Below are 22,203 nucleotides of genomic sequence, written 5' to 3'. Positions count from 1 at the left end.
CCTCACGGTAGCAGCACAAAACATGGTACAAACATTATTGGGCACAGACAAAACCACAAAGGGCAAGAAGGTTGAGACAACAATACATCTCATGATGCTTCTCCATGGTTGTTATTCACACTGAACTCAGCAACTATGGCAACAAAGTGTTGACAAACTGTCTGTGTGAGCTAATAGGTCTGTGCCAAATGTCATATCCTTTTGATGTGTGATTGTGTTGCAGTGATACTGGGGCAGGATGGTTGGAGTGTGACTTACACCCCTCAGAGTATTTGTGCCTTGAAGAGGTCAACAGTGGATCTGTCCTGCTCTTACACATATCCCAGAGGTCATACAGTCACAGAGACATCATGGTTCTATAGATGGTCTGGTGTGAAACCTCAGAATGATTATCGTGTGGAGTACTATGGTGACAGAGTGAGTAACTGCACCCTGAGAATCACAGACCTGAGAGACTCAGCTGAGTACTGGTTCACATTCAAGACTCAGATCATACAAGGTCATGTCTTTAAAGACTGTTTAAAAGAATGACTAGTTGAGTATGTAGAGGAGACCAGGATATGTTGTTGGCCTGGGTCCCAATACCCAATCTTATAGTCTTGGTCCTGAGAATAGAGACCAGGATATGTTATTGGCCAGTGTCCCAATACTCAATGTTATATTCCTGGTCCTGAGAATAGAGACCAGGATATGATGTTGTCCTGGGTCCCAATACTCAGTGTTATAGTCCTGGTCCTGAGAATAGAGACCAGGATATGTTGTTGGCCTGGGTCCCAATACTCAATGTTATAGTCCTGGTCCTGAGAATAGAGACCAGGATATGTTGTTGGCCTGGGTCCCAATACTCAATGTTATAGTCCTGGTCCTGAGAATAGAGACCAGGATATGTTGTTGGCCTGGGTCCCAATACTCAATGTTATAGTCCTGGTCCTGAGAATAGAGACCAGGATATGTGGTTGTCCTGGGTCCCAATACTCAATGTTATAGTCCTGGTCCTGAGAATAGAGACCAGGATATGTGGTTGTCCTGGGTCCCAATACTCAATGTTATAGTCCTGGTCCTGAGAATAGAGACCAGGATATGTGGTTGTCCTGGGTCCCAATACTCAATGTTATAGTCCTGGTCCTGAGAATAGAGACCAGGATATGTGGTTGTCCTGGGTCCCAATGCTCAATGTTATAGTCCTGGTCCTGAGAATAGAGACCAGGATATGTTGTTGTCCTGGGTCCCAATACTCAGTGTTATAGTCCTGGTCCTGAGAATAGAGACCAGGATATGTGGTCCCAATACTCAATGTTATAGTCCTGGTCCTGAGAATAGAGACCAGGATATGTTGTTGTCCTGGATCCCAATACTCAGTGTTATAGTCCTGGTCCTGAGAATAGAGACCAGGATATGTTGTTGTCCTGGGTCCCAATACTCAATGTTATAGTCCTGGTCCTGAGAATAGAGACCAGGATATGTTGTTGTCCTGGATCCCAATACTCAGTGTTATAGTCCTGGTCCTGAGAATAGAGACCAGGATATGTTGTTGTCCTGGATCCCAATACTCAGTGTTATAGTCCTGGTCCTGAGAATAGAGACCAGGATATGTTGTTGTCCTGGATCCCAATACTCAGTGTTATAGTCCTGGTCCTGAGAATAGAGACCAGGATATGTTGTTGTCCTGGATCCCAATACTCAGTGTTATAGTCCTGGTCCTGAGAATAGAGACCAGGATATGTTGTTGTCCTGGATCCCAATACTCAGTGTTATAGTCCTGGTCCTGAGAATAGAGACCAGGATATGTTGTTGTCCTGGATCCCAATACTCAGTGTTATAGTCCTGGTCCTGAGAATAGAGACCAGGATATGTTGTTGTCCTGGGTCCCAATACTCAGTGTTATAGTCCTGGTCCTGAGAATAGAGACCAGGATATGTTGTTGTCCTGGGTCCCAATACTCAGTGTTATAGTCCTGGTCCTGAGAATAGAGACCAGGATATGTTGTGTCCTGGATCCCAATACTATAGTCCTGGTCCTGAGAATGAGAGACCAGGATATGTTGTTGTCCTGGATCCCAATACTCAGTGTTATAGTCCTGGTCCTGAGAATAGAGACCAGGATATGTTGTTGTCCTGGATCCCAATACTCAGTGTTATAGTCCTGGTCCTGAGAATAGAGACCAGGATATGTTGTTGTCCTGGATCCCGATACTCAGTGTTATAGTCCTGGTCCTGAGAATAAAACAGGTTTAAACAACAACAGAGAAACACGTCTCTTACAGTGCTACACATCTGTTATGATAAGTGTTTTTTCAATTGAAGTATCAGGATTAGTTATTTACCAGTTATAAAGTATGTTTTAGTTGTGTATCTTCATGTTTCTAAGACTGCAGGGAGGGAGATGCAACAACGGCCTTGAGAACAGCAGGAAGTGTGTTGGTCTTTCTCTGTTCTGTGACAGGTTTGGCCTCATTCATAATATGTCAGTAACCATTTTTCTCCTATGCTTTGCAATTCAATCTATAGACATTTTTAATAAAGGAAAGTTGTTCCTCAATGTTTTTCTGGCATGCATTGTTCATATTTAGGAGCTGTTCTTCACAGATGCACTAGTGGTTTCTATAACTCTCTCAGCAGCTGTGAAACTAACTGAGTCAGAAGGATCAGAGGGATGCTTGTCTGAGGTTGCTATTCTCACTCAACTCTGCAACTACGGTAAACAAGTGTGGACAAACTCTGTCAGTATGAGCCAACAGGTTTGTTCTTAATTTAATGTCCTTATTTTGTGTGATTGTGTTTCGGTGATACTGGGTCAGGATGGCTGGAGTGTGACTTACACTACTCAGAGTATCTTTACCGTGAAGGGGTCAACAGTGGATCTATCCTGCACTTACACATATCCCAGAGGTCATACAGTCATAAAAGCATCATGGTCCTATAGATGGTCTGGTGTGAAACCTGAGAATGGTGCTATTTCATTTCAAGGTGCGCTATATAATAACATGTATTCATATCCTCCACCTTGTTGTTGAACCTTTAGGGAAACAGACCTCAGTTATGTGAAGTGTAGAAGTGTTCAGCTGTAGGAATCACAGATTCTCATACTCCATTTCTCTGGAATCATGTGGTTCAGGTGAGAATCTAAGACTTTCACTTCACGTTATCATTTTGATTTAATAACTTGATTCTTTATTCATTCACGTATAAAACAGAAAGAAGGCCTCCAAATCCAACTCTGACATAAAGGGACACAGCAGACGACGGACAGGTGAGTTAAGATCACAAAGTATTTTATTAATTAAAGCTCCAGCAGCACTACACCCTGGTTACACCTCCACACCTGGTGACATTAATATACTACATCACTACACCCTGGTTACACCTCCACACCTGGTGACATTAATATACTACATCACTACACCCTGGTTACACCTCCACACCTGGTGACATTAATATACTACATCACTACACCCTGGTTACACCTCCACACCTAGTGACATTAATATACTACATCACTACACCCTGGTTACACCTCCACACCTGGTGACATTAATATACTACATCACTACACCCTGGTTACACCTCCACACCTGGTGACATTAATATACTACATCACTACACCCTGGTTACACCTCCACACCTGGTGACATTAATATACTACATCACTACACCCTGGTTACACCTCCACACCTAGTGACATTAATATACTACATCACTACACCCTGGTTACACCTCCACACCTGGTGACATTAATATACTACATCACTACACCCTGGTTACACCTCCACACCTGGTGACATTAATATACTACACCACTACACCCTGGTTACACCTCCACACCTGGTGACATTAATATACTACATCACTACACCCTGGTTACACCTCCACACCTGGTGACATTAATATACTACATCACTACACCCTGGTTACACCTCCACACCTGGTGACATTAATATACTACATCACTACACCCTGGTTACACCTCCACACCTGGTGACATTAATATACTACATCACTACACCCTGGTTACACCTCCACACCTGGTGACATTAATATACTACACCACTACACCCTGGTTACACCTCCACACCTGGTGACATTAATATACTACACCACTACACCCTGGTTACACCTCCACACCTGGTGACATTAATATACTACACCACTACACCCTGGTTACACCTCCACACCTGGTGACATTAATATACTACACCACTACACCCTGGTTACACCTCCACACCTGGTGACATTAATATACTACACCACTACACCCTGGTTACACCTCCACACCTGGTGACATTAATATACTACACCACTACACCCTGGTTACACCTCCACACCTGGTGACATTAATATACTACATCACTACACCCTGGTTACACCTCCACACCTGGTGACATTAATATACTACATCACTACACCCTGGTTACACCTCCACACCTGGTGACATTAATATACTACATCACTACACACCTGGTGACATTAATATACTACCACTACACCCTGGTTACACCTCCACACCTGGTGACATTAATATACTACATCACTACACCCTGGTTACACCTCCACACACCTAGTGACATTAACTTACTACATCACTACACCCTGGTTACACCTCCACACCTGGTGACATTAATATACTACATCACTACACCCTGGTTACACCTCCACACCTGGTGACATTAATATACTACATCACTACACCCTGGTTACACCTCCACACCTGGTGACATTAATATACTACATCACTATACCCTGGTTACACCTCCACACCTGGTGACATTAATATACTACATCACTACACCCTGGTTACACCTCCACACCTAGTGACATTAACTTACTACATCACTACACCCTGGTTACACCTCCACACCTGGTGACATTAACTTAGTACATCACTACACCCTGGTTACACCTCCCCACCTGATGACGTTGTGAACTGATGGAAAGGATGATCAGGGAGAGAGAATTCACCATCAGAGTAGGAGTGCTGATCTGGGATCAGGTCGACTCTGTCCATATAAACACTTGTATTCATTAGTATCTGACCTTTGGTAAATTCTTAGTCTGGATAGTTGTCTTGTGTCAAAATGGACCCTGTACATTCATGAAATATGCTTAATAAATGAGGGCTCACCTGCTACCACTGTAGTAGTACCAATACATATAGAATACTTGTACCAGCTGTTATATATATGCACATTTTATGATGATGAGCTCTTACATTTTCTCCAGTATTAAAGTTGCCTTCCAGTGGCCACCACTCCTCCAGCCACATCTGGAAGTCCAAGACAGACAGACAGAGAAACACACACAGAGTCTGAGAGCTGGGAAAATAGACAAATGTAAAACAAATGTTGCTTATTCATAGGTTGCACCTCAATCAGTGGGTAGCGTCATGTCATTGTTATGAATGTTCTCCAAGCCTCCCCCTGCTGTCGGTGCCATAGACGTGCACAAAAGTTGAAATGGATCGAGGCTCATGACAATATAATAACAAAGGTTTTTCTGTTTTTTAATTTTTGTATCCAACCACAGGAGCTCACTCTCAATTTTCAAAATACACCAGAGAGCATCATTTAGCCACAGAGGATCAATAGTTTCAAAAAATAACTGTGGATTAAGTTTACATTTTATCACAAGCAAATACAGGTAACTGCCGAGCCCTTTCTCAACAATACAGAGTTAAAACGTTTTTTTGAAATGCTTTGGAAAATAGTAACACTAAATAATAATAACAAAGCTATATACAAGGAGTACCGGTACCAAGTCAATGTGAAGGAGTACAAGGTCGTTTAGGTAATTGTGGTAGTATGTACATGTAGGTAGGGGTAAAAGTGACTAGGCAATCAGCATGTGTGTAACGTTGAGATGGAATTGTCAATCCTTAAAGCAGAAGCCAAACGGTTAATAAGAACTGTGGTTAAAAACAAATGGCAAGAGTTGTGGAACAAGGAGAGAAAGGGAAGACACCTGGATGAGATCCAGGAACAGGGAGAGAAAGGGAAGACACCTGGATGAGATCCAGGAACAGGGAGAGAAAGGGAAGACACCTGTATGAGATCCAGGAACAGGGAGAGAAAGGGAAGACACCTGGATGAGATCCAGGAACAGGGAGAGAAAGGGAAGACACCTGGATGAGATCCAGGAACAGGGAGAGAAAGGGAAGACACCTGGATGAGATCCAGGAACAGGGAGAGAAAGGGAAGACACCTGGATGAGATCCAGGAACAGGGAGAGAAAGGGAAGACACCTGGATGAGATCCAGGAACAGGGAGAGAAAGGGAAGACACCTGGATGAGATCCAGGAACAGGGAGAGAAAGGGAAGACACCTGGATGAGATCCAGGAACAGGGAGAGAAAGGGAAGACACCTGGATGAGATCCAGGAACAGGGAGAGAAAGGGAAGACACCTGGATGAGATCCAGGAACAGGGAGAGAAAGGGAAGACACCTGGATGAGATCCAGGAACAGGGAGAGAAATAAGACACCTGGATGAGATCCAGGAACAGGGAGAGAAAGGGAAGACACCTGGATGAGATCCAGGAACAGGGAGAGAAAGGGAAGACACCTGGATGAGATCCAGGAACAGGGAGAGAAAGGGAAGACACCTGGATGAGATCCAGGAACAGGGAGAGAAAGGGAAGACACCTGGATGAGATCCAGGAACAGGGAGAGAAAGGGAAGACACCTGGATGAGATCCAGGAACAGGGAGAGAAAGGGAAGACACCTGTATGAGATCTGTTAGAGTTGCGTCAATTCGAATCTGGTATCAGGATAAATATGACAATGAGTCACCGATTGTATACTATGTATTTTTTATTAGCTAAGCAATAAGTGGTAAATGCAATTTTCATATATACGGGCTCTCTGTCCCACCTCGCAGGGCAAACCAGAGAACTGACAAGATGTATGTAAACAGTATTCTTTATACTGTGATAGACAGTTCCAACCCGTCTGTTGGCCTATCACAGTAGAGACTGGGCGTGGTTTAAACTTGCTCAGCCTATTGCAGGCGCTCAGGCGGGTCCCCGCCTCTTGGCGCTTCTGCTGATAGATGTAACTGTTGCTGCGAAGAACATCCATGCGCTCATACTGTTATCTCGCACCTGGCTCCTGTTATCTAACAAAAGACCGGTTGTTCTCCCAACACCCCGCTCTGAATGTGCCCCCCTCCCAACTCATTGAACAGTCCTGTCTTCATGCTACTTTTCCATCATGAGAAAGGCCCATGGCCCTGATACGTTTAACAATGTTTCAAGTCAGCTATGTTGCATAACACATACATACATCCACACAAGCCAACAGCAGATAATATTCAATGATATATATGGTAATGGCTATAGTGTAAAATACAGAAACCTCATAGATCCAGGAACAGGGAGAGAAAGGGAAGACACCTGGATGAGATCCAGGAACAGGGAGAGAAAGGGAAGACACCTGGATGAGATCCAGGAACAGGGAGAGAAAGGGAAGACACCTGGATGAGATCCAGGAACAGGGAGAGAAAGGGAAGACACCTGGATGAGATCCAGGAAAAGGTGGGGGCAGCGGGGTCCTCAGGCCGAGAGAGAAGGGAGGAAAGTGTTGTCACAAGGCTGAGAAACACAAGGCTCAATAGTACATTGAAATTGGTGGGGAGACATCTGACTGGGAGGTGTGATCATTGCCAGAAATATGTGAGGGAAAGGGAGCGATTGTTATTAGTTTTGAGGAGTAATGGGGTTGATGAGCCAGGATTAAGTGAACTGCTGGAGAAATCTTCAGGGGATGAAAAAGGAAAAAGAGAGCAAACTAGAAGTTATTAGGCCCTAGACAGAGAGGACACAGTGTCAGAATACCTGACCTCTGAGACTGACCAAGAATGAAGGAAATCTTTGACTATGTACAGACTCAGTGAGCATAGAGAAGAGAAGACAGGCCAAGTGCACACTGCCCACAAAATGAGGTGGAAACTGAGCTGCACTTCCTAACTTCTTAATTAACACCCTGCCAAATGTATGACCATATTAGAGACACATATTTCCCTCAGATTAAACAAACCCACAAAGAATTTGAAAGCAAATACAATTTTGATAAACTCACATATCTATTAGGTGAAATACCACAGTGTGCAATCCCAGCAGCAAGATTTGTGACCTGTTGCCACAAGAAAAGGCCAACCAGTGAAGAACAAACACCATTGTAAATACAACCTATATTAATGTTGATTTATTTTCCCATTTGTGCTTTAACTATTTGCACATCATTACAACACTGTATATAGACATAATATGACATTTGAATTGTCTTCATTCATTTTGAACTTTTTTGAGTGTAAAATTGACTGTTCATTTTTGTATTGTTTATTTCACTTTGTTTATTAACCATTTCACTCGTAAACATGTGTTTCCCATGCCAATAAAGCACCTTAAATTGAAATTGAGAGAGAAAGAGAGAGGGAAAGAAAAGAGAGCAGGGTTGTACACTGAGGTTAGATGGGAATTCAATACGTAAATTCCAAAATGGTGACAAATACTGACATTTAATCAATTACAAATGAAATGACCCTCCCCTGGACTAAACTTTAAAAAACACAAAATCCTCCCCCTGACTGAAATTGAAATAGCATGACCCTCCCCCGTTTTCCTCCGTGAAATGCAGTAATTGCATACATTTCTGCCTGTCTCTAAAGCATAAATGGATTTATACTATAGTATTGGTGCAGTAATGCAAGATATTGGATTACATATGTCAGAAAACGAACTAGTAGCCAGTTGTTGTTGCCCATGGTGGAATAATATCAAACCCACAGACTCCTGAAGCACATATGTCCCACACGAACTCCCGAGTCTAGTTATCATTTCGCTACCTAGCTAGGCTGTTTTATGACAAAACGGATGATCTGAATCAAACACTAACGTTATCTAGCCATCCTCGGCGACAATGTTATTGTGGCGCAGGAAATTCATATTTGTGTTTTAACTTTATGTTAACTGTCATTGAAGTTGATGCTTACTATTAGGTTTCAGATTCGAAGTAAGATCAATTGCCTGTTATGTTTTGTGTTTCGTTAAGGACTCAGAGTGCCCTTCTTACGGAAGGAAATGTCGACTCCCGGAACACTTCAAACAAAGTAACTGTACTACTGTAGCCAACACTCTTATTTTCTAAGACAAGCGAAGAAACGCGTAGTTTCCACAATGGATCCGGTAAGTCTGGTTATTTTAACAGTATAGGCCTGCTGTTGCAAAATAAAATGTATAGGTCTATGTAACAGGTGTAAAAAATACGTTATGTATTTCACCGAAAATCCCTCATATTTATTTTAAGGTTATTTTGGGATATATTACATTACTTTCATGAGTGAACTATTTTATTGTAATTATTTTCTAAATTGTGTTAATGCTGTGATGTCATCAACGGGAGCCATTATTTTACTCCTCAGTTTTCTCAGAGCCTGATGAGGAGGTATGTATGTATGTATGTATGTATGTATGTATGTATGTGTGTATGTATGTGTTATGTATGTGTTATGTATGCTCCGGTCTTTTGAATGCACAAGAGACAAGCACAAGTTATATCGTCACTGATTTACTGTTGCATTGCTGTTTATATGAATATATATTCATGTGAATGGGGATCATGTTCCGAGTGCAACTTTGCAAGGCTAGCCCAGCTACCGTTAGCTTTGTTGCGGGAGAGGGTCTCTTTCAGGTGCAGACATCTTGAGTTTTCTGGTGATTTTCTCACGGGCATTCTGCACTGTCTTTTGTCTTTTATCAGGCAAATATACTTGTAATGGAGTCCAGACGGCAGCATTAACATTTGCCTTGTATTTGCATCCATTCCTTGCAGGTATGTTGTGAAATGTGACGATTTTGTATTTCATGTTTAATGTGCCTAGTTAGCTGTCGTTCTTTTTTTTTTTTGCTGTCCGGTTATGTAAAAAATGGCTTTGTTGCTTCATTAGTATGCCTCAGGTATAATGGTACAATAGTACTCTCTCTAAGAAATATTTAGCACTTATTAGCAAATTATTATTGTATTGGTGTACAACATTTTTAAAACGAAATATTTTTCTGTTGATGCTTTTACTGATGAGTTTGCTCAGAGCGTGATGAGGAGATGCAAATATACTTGTATGGGAGTCCAGACGGCAGCATTAACTTTTGCCTTGTATTTGTATCCATTCCATGCAGTCATTACTAGAGAGACAACCGGCAGAATTGTGTCCAGAGCCTTGTCTCCCACCTACACCTTACAAGAACACAATGCAGAACGGTACCAGTGCAGAGCCGGTTACATTGGTGCCGTGATCCGGATCAACGTGGATCATTATGAATCGCCGTTGATCAACACCAGCTTGGTCACCGGGAGTTGCTATGCTATAAATAGGTTGGAAGTGAAATCTCTTAAACACACCAAAAAATAGCTAATGGTTTGTTTGGTATATCTCTTAGATTAACTGATACATTTGAAATTGTTGTTACATATATTCCATTTTATTTGTGTATTTTGATAGTGAATATGACTTCAAGTTGAAGTCGGAAGTTTACATACACTTAGGTTGAAGTCATTTTTCCAACAATTGTATAGACATATTATTTCACTGTGTCACAATTCCAGTGGGTCAGAAGTTTATGTACACTAAGTTTACTGCCTTTAAACAGTTTGGAAAGTTCCAGAAAATGATGTCATGGCTTTAGAAGCTTCTGTTAGGCTAATTGACATCATTTGAGTCAATTGGAGGTGTACATGTGGATGTATTACAAGGCCTACCATCAAACTCAGTGCCTCTTTCCTTGACATTATGGGAAAATCAAAAGAAATCAGCCAAGACCTCAGAAAAAAATTGTAGACCTCCACAAGTCTGGTTCATCCTTGGGAGCAATTTCCGAATGCCTTAAGGTACCACGTTCATCTGTACAAACAATAGTATTCAAGTATAAACACCATGGGACTACACAGCCGTCATACCGCTCAGGAAGGAGACTCGTTCTGTCTCCTAGAGATGAACGTACTTTGGTGCGAAAAGTGCAAATCAATCCCAGAACAACAGCAAAGGACCTTGTGAAGATGCTGGAGGAAACAGGTACAAAAGTATCTATATCCACAGTAAAACGAGTCCTATATCGACATAACCTGAAAGGCCGCTCAGCAAAGAAGAAGCCACTGCTCCAAAACCGCCATTAAAAAAGCCAGACAACGGTTTGCAACTGCACATGGGGACAAAGATCGTACTTTTTGGAGAAATGTCCTCTGGTCTAATGAAACAAAAACAGAACTGTTTGGCCATAATGACCATCATTATGTTTGGGGGAAAGGGGGAGGCTTGCAAGCCGAAGAACACCATCCCAACCGTGAAGCACAAGGGTGGCAGCATCATGTTGTGGGGGTGCTTTGCTGCAGGAGGGACTGGTGCACTTCTCAAAATAGATGGCATCATGATGAGGAAAATTATGTGGATATATTGAAGCAATATCAGTCAGGATGTTAAAGCTTGGTTTTCAAATGGGTCTTCCAAATGGACAATGACCCCAAGTATACTTCCAAAGTTGTGGCAAAATGGCTTAAGGACAACAAAGTCAAGGTATTGGGAGTGGCCATCACAAAGCCTGACCTCAATCCTATAGAACATTTGTGGGCAGAACTGAAAAAGCATGTGTGAGCAAGGAGGCCTACAAACCTGACTCAGTTACACCAGGTCTGTCAGGTGGAATGGGCCAAAATTCATCCAACTTATTGTGGGAAGCTTGTGGAAGGCTACCCAAAATGTTTGGCCCAAGTTAAACAATTTAAAGGCAATTCTACCAAATACTAATTGAGTGTACGTGAACTTCTGACCCACTGGAAATGTGATGAAAGAAAAAAGCTGAAATAAATCATTCTCTACCATTATTCTGACATTTCACATTCTTAAAATAAAGTGGTGATCCTAACTGACCAAAGACAGGGATTTTTTTACTAGGATTAAATGTCAGGAAATGTGAAACTTGAGTTTAAATGTATTTTGCTAAGGTGTATGTAAACTTCCGACTTCAACTGTATATTGTTGAAAAAGGGGACCGTGTTTTCAGTGATGAGCTTCAACTGGGTCTTGGGAGAGGGATGTTTTTTAGGGAGTTGCCTCAGACCCCAGCTAGAACTATAGATGTTGTCGACTCACCACATTTTTGCTCCACTCGGGTGCCTAACGACACACCCTCAGCTCCTTTCATTATGCTTAGTGACACTCAGATAGTTCAGAGGTGGCCAGCCCTGACTTGGGAAATCTTACCACACAACTCACCCATCAGATAGGACAGTCTATATCAGCTCAGATTAGGAAGGAAGGTGAGAGGAAGGAGGATAGAGGCGCACATTCTCAGAGCTCCAGTACAGGACAGACATTCACTGACACACCCTCCCTTCATTTATCTGGTATGAAGTTGGTCGTGCAGTCTGACGTGAGAGAGACTCCATGTTTCAGAGGGGAGGGGTCTGACAAGTCCTCAGTACATGAATGGGAGGAGCTCATGGACGCTTACCTGAGAAAGAGGAGAGTGCCGGTTAGAACAGCCACAGGAGATCATGTCCAAGCTTCTGGGGAGAGGTAGAGACATCGTAAAGATAAAACTCCGCAGCAATACATCTCTGAAACCTCACGAGAACCCCAAAGTGATAGATATACTGAAATAACTTTTCAGTGAGTCGACATATTCATCCATGTCTCTTGCCGATTTTCTTTTTATAATAATTTGCAAGTACTAGGAGGAAATGCCATGAAGTACTGGATCCGTTTGAATAAGGCAGTAGATGTGGCCGAGGAGTGTTTGAGGAGGCAGGGTCGGCACATCGAGTACTTCAGCCAAGAGGTAACGAGATTATGTTTGTGAAACACTGCCCAGATCCTTCTCTTTCTTCGGCTTTCAAGTTCAAAACAGCTGATAGGTGGACGGCAGCTGAGATACAAAAATAATTTTCTCACTGGCATTCTGCACTGTCTTTTATCAGGCAAATATAGTTGTATGGGAGTCCAGACGGTAGCATTAACTTTTGCCTTGTATCTGTTCCATTCAGGTATGTTGTGAAATGTGACGATTTTGTATTTCATGGTTAATGTGCCTAGTTAGCTGTCGTTCATTTTGCTACCTGTCCGGTCATGTCAAAAATGGCGTCGTTGCTTCATTTGTGTGCCTCAAGTATAATGGGACAATAGTACACTAAGAAATATTTAGCACTTATTAGCAAATTATTATTGTATTGGTGTACAACATTTATCAAATGAAATGTGAGTCTTTTGTACATGTTCATATTTTCAATGTATTTTTCTGTTGATGCTTTTACTAATGAGTTTGCTCAGAGCGTGATGAGGAGAGGCAAATATACTTGTATGGGAGTCCAGACGGCAGCATTAACGTTTGCCTTGTATTTGTATCCATTCCATGCAGTCATTAAAAGAGAGACAACCGGCAGAATTGTGTCCAGAGCCTCGTCTTCCACCTACACCTTACAAGAACACAATGCAGAACGGTACTGGTACAGAACCGGTTACAACTAGTTTTCATAGTCTTTGATCCACCACATTCCTGTGGACTGTTAATGGCTGGACAAAGAAATCCCAACCAGTTTTACCGTCATGTTTTTTCTTCCAACCGCAAAGTAACTTACTACTTTATTAAGTGTAGGAATCTGTGTCTCTTACTTAATTATCTCTCATTCCTCGTAAAGTGTGTACTTATTCACCTCCACTTATTTGAAAGTCAGATTATCCATTACATGACCAGACACTAACGATGAAAATACGTCTTCTGTGGGGTTTATCAGCGGTAGGCAACCAACATTATGGTGCATTAAGCCATCTCCTGTGCTGGAGTGTGGGCCAGCGACAGGGATCGAGGAACTAAATCCTATCTGCCTGCCCTGTTTCTCTTAAAAAATACTAATATTTGTGACTGTATCTAACAATGTTCTACTCAGTATGCTTATCAAACTCAATTCCTGTACCCCTTTCTCCCTCATACTGGATCAGTCTCTGTTTCCCTATCATACTGCCCACACTGTATCAGTACATTCTCCACTGTCTCTGTTTCCCTATCATACTGCCCACACTGTATCAGTACATTCTCCACTGTCTCTGTTTCCCTATCATACTGCCCACACTGTATCAGTACATTCTCCACTGTCTCTGTTTCCCTATCATACTGCCCACACTGTATCAGTACATTCTCCACTGTCTCTGTTTCCCTATCATACTGCCCACACTGTATCAGTACATTCTCCACTGTCTCTGTTTCCCTATCATACTGCCCACACTGTATCAGTACATTCTCCACTGTCTCTGTTTCCTATCATACTGCCCACACTGTATCAGTACATTCTCCACTGTCTCTGTTTCCCTATCATACTGCCCACACTGTATCAGTACATTCTCCACTGTCTCTGTTTCCCTATCATACTGCCCACACTGTATCAGTACATTCTCCACTGTCTCTGTTTCCCTATCATACTGCCCACACTGTATCAGTACATTCTCCACTGTCTCTGTTTCCCTATCATACTGCCCACACTGTATCAGTACATTCTCCACTGTCTCTGTTTCCCTATCATACTGCCCACACTGTATCAGTACATTCTCCACTGTCTCTGTTTCCCTATCATACTGCCCACACTGTATCAGTACATTCTCCACTGTCTCTGTTTCCTGGAGGTAATCACATCTTCCTGTTGAATGATTTCCTATCACATTTAATCACTTATTCAGCTGGCTGTGTCCTACTCTTAGCCTTGTAAGGAAAGCCTCCTCTCTTATGTCCATTCCTACCATCCTCCCCTACTTTACTCTGTACCTGGAGTAGGGGTGGCAGGTAGCCTAGTGGTTTATAGCGTTGGGCCAGTAACCTGAGCCGACTAGGTGAAAAATCTGTCAATGTACCTTAGAGCAACTTAACCCTAATTGCTCCTGTAAGTCGCTCTAGATCAGTGTCTGCTAAATAACTAAAATGTAAACAATGAATCGATGCTCCACTTATTGTCACTGTTCCTGCCATCTCTGCACCACCACAGTGAATAGAGGCCTGCCCTTATTGTCACTGTTCCTGCCATCTCTGCACCACCACAGTGAATAGAGGCCTGCCCATATTGTCACTGTTCCTGCCATCTCTGCACCACCACAGTGAATAGAGGCCTGCCCTTATTGTCACTGTTCCACTGCTCCTGCCATCTCTGCACCACCACTGCCCATATCATTCCCTCAGCCTCTGCTTTTCTCATGGCACTTCCACTTCCTGTCTCCTATAGGCCTGTTTAGCTAGCACATCTACTTCCTCATTCCCTTCCACCCCCACATGGGCCGGGACCCAAGCAAAGCTTATATGGACACCCATCTGTCTCACTCGGGCATTAATTTGAATTCCTTCATATAGCAGGCCTTGTCTGCTATGTGAGCTAAATGATTGCAGACTCATCAACACAGCACATCAGTCAGAACATATAACTATGCTTGACTTCCTCCAACCACTGCAAGGCCAACAGTACGACCATCAGCTCAGCCAGGTGGTCTGTAATACGTCTCCTGACAGCCACCTCACTTTCCTGTTCAACAAAGGCTGGTCCAGTCTGACCTGTCCTTGGGTCTTTTGATCCATCTGTATTTATGGGCAAAAAATACTGATTTCCAGTTTCCAGTTGCCTTTTAAAGAACTGTCATGGATCAACCCCCTCCCTGTCTTTCTGTACTCTCTCCAACACGTGTAAATCAACTACTGGAGGTGGGAGGAGCCATGGTGGACTCACAGTGATAGGTACCGTGGGGCTTAAGTCCCTGCCATACAATCACATCTGCCTCGCCTGGTTCTCACCCACCCATCCAAAGCTATTATTCTGTCCACGTTCATTCTCCTAACTTTTCTGTAGCATCTCTTGTGGGGTGAGACATATCATGTTCCTATAAATTAGCCCAATAATTAATTCCCAGCGATTGCCTTCTAATATGTAATGGCAGTGAAAATGCATTTCTTAAATGTAAGGCAGTCGTTACCACAGCCACAAAGTCAGAAATGTATGTCGTGGAAGTTCATGGAAACAAACATTCACTTTTTTATTTTAAGGTTAGGGTGAGTCATAAGGTTAACAGTGTGGTTAGGTTTAAGATGACATTTTAAGTAGATACATTTTTGAAATAGTCGTGGTTCAAGACTTTGTGGCTGTGGTAACTAATGTCAACCTGGCAATACTGTTGTTTTTTTCTCCAAGTTGCTGGCATGTCACGTGTCCTACTTTTATCAGTACAATCGTAACAACCTAATAATTACGAAATGTATATTCAATCATTTACGTCACAAGTCGCCTCTTCCTCTGTTTTGAAAGGAAATTACTGGTATAATAAATATGGTGGAAACTCTTGACTAGCCCATGCCTCCACCAACCCAATGCTATTAGATTTGTGGGAAGTAGTTAACAATTGAACATTTGAGGAAAAAAGAGATTCTAGGGATTCCCAAATAGACTAAATGAATACAATATTTGGTTTAATGATAAACTATGTTTAATATTTCTTGCCGCCAACAGGACAAATCTAGGCCGTTCCCCTCTACCCTCCCGTAGTCCCCAGGTCAAACATCTCCTGGTACCGCTTACTGCTGGTTCTGGTCGACTGCAGGAAAACACTGGGGCAGAGTGGAACTGAGAGAGGAGGAGAAGATAAGGAAGATGGAGATTTGATTTCATTAAGTAAGAACCATGGTGTGTAGATTAGACTACAGTCTGCTTCTGAAACGATAGCGGAGGTGCATAAGGATGGCGGCCTGCATTACTTACCACAAATTACTCATTTTGCTGAGTTCGCTGTATTCTACATTTCTCTCCTGTGTCTACGCGTCATCAGGGATGTGTTCGTTCTGCCAATTCTGTTAAAATGTTTCTTGAACAGAAGCAAACGAAAAGAAATTGGGATGAACATACCTGAAATTGTTGGCAAATGTTGGACTAAGTATTACACCCTATAGATAATTAGCAGTAGAGTGTTAACTGTCCTGTTGCGTAATAATCACATTTTGGAACAGTGAGTGCATTCTGACATCACGTGCATAAAACTCACGCTGGTGGCGACCGTTAGATATATTTTAAATGTTTCATTCCACTCATTTTTAAAAGTGTAACTTGGTCCAAAAATATTTTTCACCTAATTTTAACATTCTGTCAACTTAAGAAAACATGTTTTTTATTAAGACATTGAATTAAAATATCCCTATACTATGTGCCAAATAAAGTAACAGGGTTGACAGTAACAGGGGACTACTGAAAACAACAAAACAAAGGTGTTACCATGGTTATGTACGCTATATGGATATGTCCAATATATTGGTATCACTCCGCGGCGGAGGTGAGGACTTACAGATTCACACCCGTGTACACCTGTGTCATGACTGGGGTCCGCCCCAATATATAGAACCCTTGGCCGCGACACACGTTCTCTACATAATTTTTGAGGAGCCTCTAGCACCGTAGAGGAATGGCGTGATCCATATAGCTCCCATGACCGCGGTTACATACGTTACCTTCATTATGTTTCACTATATTGGATCACTCCAATATACTGGTATACCCGTACCAGATTTAGTCGGTGCTAGAGGGACCCTGCCAGCCAATGGCGAAGTCCCAGCGCGGGAACGAGACGCAGGGGCCGTCAATGTGGAAGGTGGGTTCCGGCACAGTCCCCGGAAGGGGAGGCGATGCCCAGGACCACTGAACCAACTGCAGAGAGAGGTGCCACATTTAGCCGATATTACCTAGCAAAGGTGCAAGAGGAATCCCAGCTGGCTGCAGCAACGATATCCGCGAGCGGCCCTCCTCTCAGTAGAGCCCAGGATGCAGCCACACCTCTTATTGAATGTGCCACCACAGATCCCAGCACTGGCCTGCCAGCCAGGCGGTATGCTGTCGTAATCGTGTCCACGATCCAGTGAGAGAGCCTCTGCTTTGATAACCCAGTCCCCAGGACTCTCACCATAACAGAAAAAGAGCTGGTCTGTTGTTCTCACTGCCCGTGTCCACTCCACATAGGAAGCCAGAGCCCGCGCAGGGCACAGCATGCCGGAGGGAGGGCCAGGCTCTTCCGCCACTCCCGGGGGGTCGTAAGCAGACAGGATAAAAGGGATGTCCATCCGGTAGCACTCAGAACATACTGAAAGAGCATGGAGCTCACCCACCCTCTGTATGGAAGTTATTGCTACCATGAAAGCCACCTTCGTAGAGATGTGTTTCAGGGAGGCAGACTGCCAAAGCTGCCAAGACCACATCCAGATCCCAGCTCGCCATTGAGAGCGTCCTAGCTGGACGCAGGCAACGAACCCCCTTCATAAACCTGGAGACCAAGGGATGGCGCCCCACTGGCCTGTCTATCCACCACACATGGCAGGCAGATATAGCGGCCAAATACCCTCAGTGTAGAGGCTGCTAAGCCCTCATCCAAGCGAGGCTGCAGGTATTGGAGGACATACTGCACCCCGCGTGATCTCAGTAGCATAGTCGCGTTGGTAAGGCGGTCAAGAGAGCAGAGGTACCCATATGTGGCTTTCAAGTCCACATCAAAGATCCTGGGGGGTCCCGGCTTCTGTCGCGGGTTCCTCTCTATAATCTCCTGGTCCGGGAGGACCATGGCAGCTATCATGGTGTGGTACTCCCAGAGGCAGAGGGACAGTACGCCCGCAACAACTCCATGGTCCAGTCTCTGCTGTGAGTCAGAGAGCCCCCTGGAGAGACCCAGCTCTCCTGCAAGGCCTTGCGGAACTCAGCAGAGATGGGGACAGATGGAAAGTCATCACTGGCCACCAGTTTGATGTCCAGTGCAGTGGCTACCTGAGTGAATAGGCTTCGTGATGAAGCCCTGCTGAAGGCTTCTGATGGCCTGTCAGCCTGGTAGCCCTGCCCACTGTGGTTAGGAGTACCAGCATCGTCGTCCAGGAACAGCCTATCACTGGCCAAAAGGTAAAAGCTGTCGTCGCCATCGACGCTATCAACCTCCTGACGCAGGGCATTCACCCTCTGTTCAAGGTGGCCCCAGTGGTCCGACTCCTGCCCCCATCCAGGCCTGGCAGCAGATGGGCACTGCCTGATCAGAATCAAATATGGTAATCAAAAAAATCATGGACGCTGTGGTAGTACGTTTATTTTGATGGGACATTGATAAATGCATAAATTTGCCTATCAGTTAACCTGCTATTCATTATCTTTGTTTCACAGCGGTCAGCTCTACCTGTAGCTCTCTCAGTGGGAGGGGCTTATCATAAGGGGAGCCTCAACAACAACATGATGCTGACAAGTCGTCTCTCCAGAAGAGTCTCTCCAGATCAGAACGTCTCAATGAACACCAGCAAAGACTTATAGGAAGAAACCTCACCACCGCTGCTCTGACTGTGGGAAAAGTTTTGCTAAACAGAGAAAATTGGTCATTTACCAGTGGATTCATGCTGAAGGGAAGCCTTATAGTTGTGATCAGTGTGGGAAGAGTTTTGCTTGAGATTTCACCGTGACCAAACACCGACTTATACACACAGGAGAGAGGCCTTATAGCTGTAATCAGTGTGGGAAGAGCTTTAATCAATCAGCAGCCCTGAGCACACACCAACGCATACACACTGGAGAGAGACAGGAGTAAGGTGTATGTGGAAAGAGCTTTGCTCAATCGGGGTCACTGAAAAAAACACCAGGAAGCACAAACATGTTTTCTTTCATCCCTCCTCTTAGGCACCTGTTCAATATATCTAAATAAAGTTTGAACAGAAAACATATTGTAAAGAGTCAGCTCTGGAACCATATGTAATCAAGCTTCTTGGAGTAGGAGTGGTGTGTGTGTGTGGTGGGGTGGGGATGTTCAGAGCTGTATCTTACTTCAATAACTCCTATTATCTATTCATGAATTGTGTTTCAACAATACAAGGTGTGTATTCATGTATTCAATAGATCAATAAATATATTCCATTATCTGCTCAACAACGTCTGCTTATGACATTAATTATGTGTTTTTAAAAATCGAATAATCCATTTTTAAAAGGACCATAGTCCTCTTGTATAATTAGTTTGCTCCTAAAAGATGTTCACATATTTATTTTAAAACCTTTCACCAGGTTTTAGTGTAGCTGATGGGACACATAGAAGTACAGAAGATATAGGACTATTAGTGTCGTCAAATTAAGTTGTTGAATTTATTTTAAAGGATTTAATTTGTGATATCTTTGAACTTTCCTTATTGTGTATTAAGTGTGCTCCAGAAAGATGTTCACACATTTTATTGTGAATCGAATGATGTGTTGGTTGTTAGGAAGAGGCATCATGGGGGCAGGAAGCCAGCTCTGCCCATCAGTACCTGTAGGTCAACCACAGACCTCACACTCTTCTGTTTCCTCACGGCCAGTAAGGTCTCCTACCAAACCTCTCTCTCTTCACACTGGAAATACACTTGATAATATCTTATACCTCAACATTCTACTGTTTATTGGTGATTTGTTATGTGGAACGAATGCTTGCATGTAAATGTCATTGTAAAACATACATATGAATGTGGTTTCATGTTTTCTTTTACATTGCTGATTGGATATACATTTTTTTTTTAAATATGTATTTTTTAAAAATGTTTAGTTGAATTCTGTAGAAGAGACCAGGATATGTTGTTACCCTGTGTCCCAATACTCAATGTTGTAGTCATGGTCCTGAGAATAAAACAGGTTTTAAACAATCAACAGAGAAACACGTGTCTTACAGTGCTACACATGTCTCTCTTTATGTTTCTAGGCTGCAGGGAGGGAGATGCAACAACAGCCTTGAGAACATCTGGACTCAAATTGAACTATTTCCCAAGTTGCTGTCAGGTAAAAGTAGACGATAGCAGACAACAGGATACTTTTGGAAAGGGGTGTTGTTGAACATTTTCTTGACTTTACTCAATCTGTATAGTTTTGGTAAAATCTTATCGAGGAACTTTCTAAAGTAAGATTAGCCTGGGGCAGCAGGTAGCCTAGTGGTTAGACCGTTGGGCCAGTAACCGAAAGGTTGCTAAATCGAATCCCGAGCCGACAAGGTAAACAACTTCAGTTCTGCCCTTGAACAAGGCAGTTATCCCACTGTTCCTCTGCCGTCATTGTAAATAAAAATGTGTTCTTATCTGACTTGCCTAGTTAAATAAAGATGTGAGACGTTATGCTGTCATAACGTAATCAAGCTTGGATATTTCAATAGATGTTTGATTGCTCTGGTCTAGGGGTGCATCAGTTGCAGACTTGAGACAGGAATTCTCCCCCTGCAACCCCCTAATCCTTATCTGAACTCTGTGAGAACATAGTAACTGTACTGTATGTAGCCTACCCATTTCTTGTCTTAGTAAGAAACACTGAAGAAAACAATAGCTTCCACGATGGATCCGGTAAGTCTGGTTTACTTTTAACAGTATAGGCCTGCTGTGCTGTGCTTTGCTTTTGTTTATTTATTGTATACAAGTTAAATACATAGAAGGGTGTTAGTTATAAATACAGTATATTTGACTGTAGTTTAGTTTAGAAGAAAGACTTACACAGTGGTGTGAAGTACTTAAATAAACAATATTTTAAAGTACTACATAATTCGTTTTTTGGGGTATCTGTACTTTACTATTTATATATTTGAAAACTTTTACTTTACTACATTCCTGTAGAAAATGATGTACTTTTTACTCCTTAAATGTACTCGTTACATTTTGAATGCCTAGCAGGACCGGAAAATGGTTCAATTCACACACTTATCAAGAGAACATCCCTGGTCCTCCCTACTGCCTCTGATCTAGTGGACTCACTAAATACAAATACTTTTTTGTAAATTATGTCTGAGTGTTGCCTATCCGTAAATAATTTAAAAAACAATACATTTGTGCCTTCCGGTTTGCTTTGTATAAAGACATTTGAATTATTCATACTTATACTTGAACAATTACATTTACCTTTGATACTTAAGTATATTTCAAACCAAATACTTTTACTCAAGTAGATTTAACTGTGTGACTTTTACTTGAGTCATTTTCTATTATAGTATCTTTACTTTGACTCAAGTATGACTATTGGGTACTTTTTCCACCACTGGACTTACGTTTATTTTTGACCTGAGAATTACTTGTGAATTAGGTTTGATGCACCCATTGCAAAGACTTGCATAAATAGCTATTTTTTCCTATCTGTGCTGGTAGTGAACAGCAGCTGCCATTGTATCAGCAGCGAAAGACCGGAACATTTCATT

The 22,203-nt window shown here is 42.7% G+C and overlaps 1 long non-coding RNA gene across 2 annotated transcripts; it reads left to right on the top strand.

Moving 5' to 3' along the window:
* The first annotated feature begins 11,891 nt into the window (after window positions 1–11,891).
* LOC121845785 lies at window positions 11,892–20,760 on the top strand. Of its 2 annotated transcripts, XR_006082775.1 has the most exons (4): window positions 11,892–12,818; window positions 13,395–13,476; window positions 16,513–16,674; window positions 19,186–20,760. It is a non-coding gene; the product is annotated as an uncharacterized LOC121845785 (long non-coding RNA). The 2 variants fall into 2 exon arrangements; XR_006082774.1 differs by lacking the exon at window positions 13,395–13,476 and having other exon boundaries at window positions 19,186–20,758.
* The last annotated feature ends 1,443 nt before the right edge of the window (window positions 20,761–22,203 follow it).

This window comes from Oncorhynchus tshawytscha, unplaced genomic scaffold (genome assembly GCF_018296145.1).
Source record: "Oncorhynchus tshawytscha isolate Ot180627B unplaced genomic scaffold, Otsh_v2.0 Un_contig_3458_pilon_pilon, whole genome shotgun sequence".
NCBI lineage: Eukaryota > Metazoa > Chordata > Actinopteri > Salmoniformes > Salmonidae > Oncorhynchus > Oncorhynchus tshawytscha.
The sequence above is the reverse complement of the archived record's forward strand: the minus strand, read 5'-3'. Positions and strand labels throughout refer to the sequence as shown.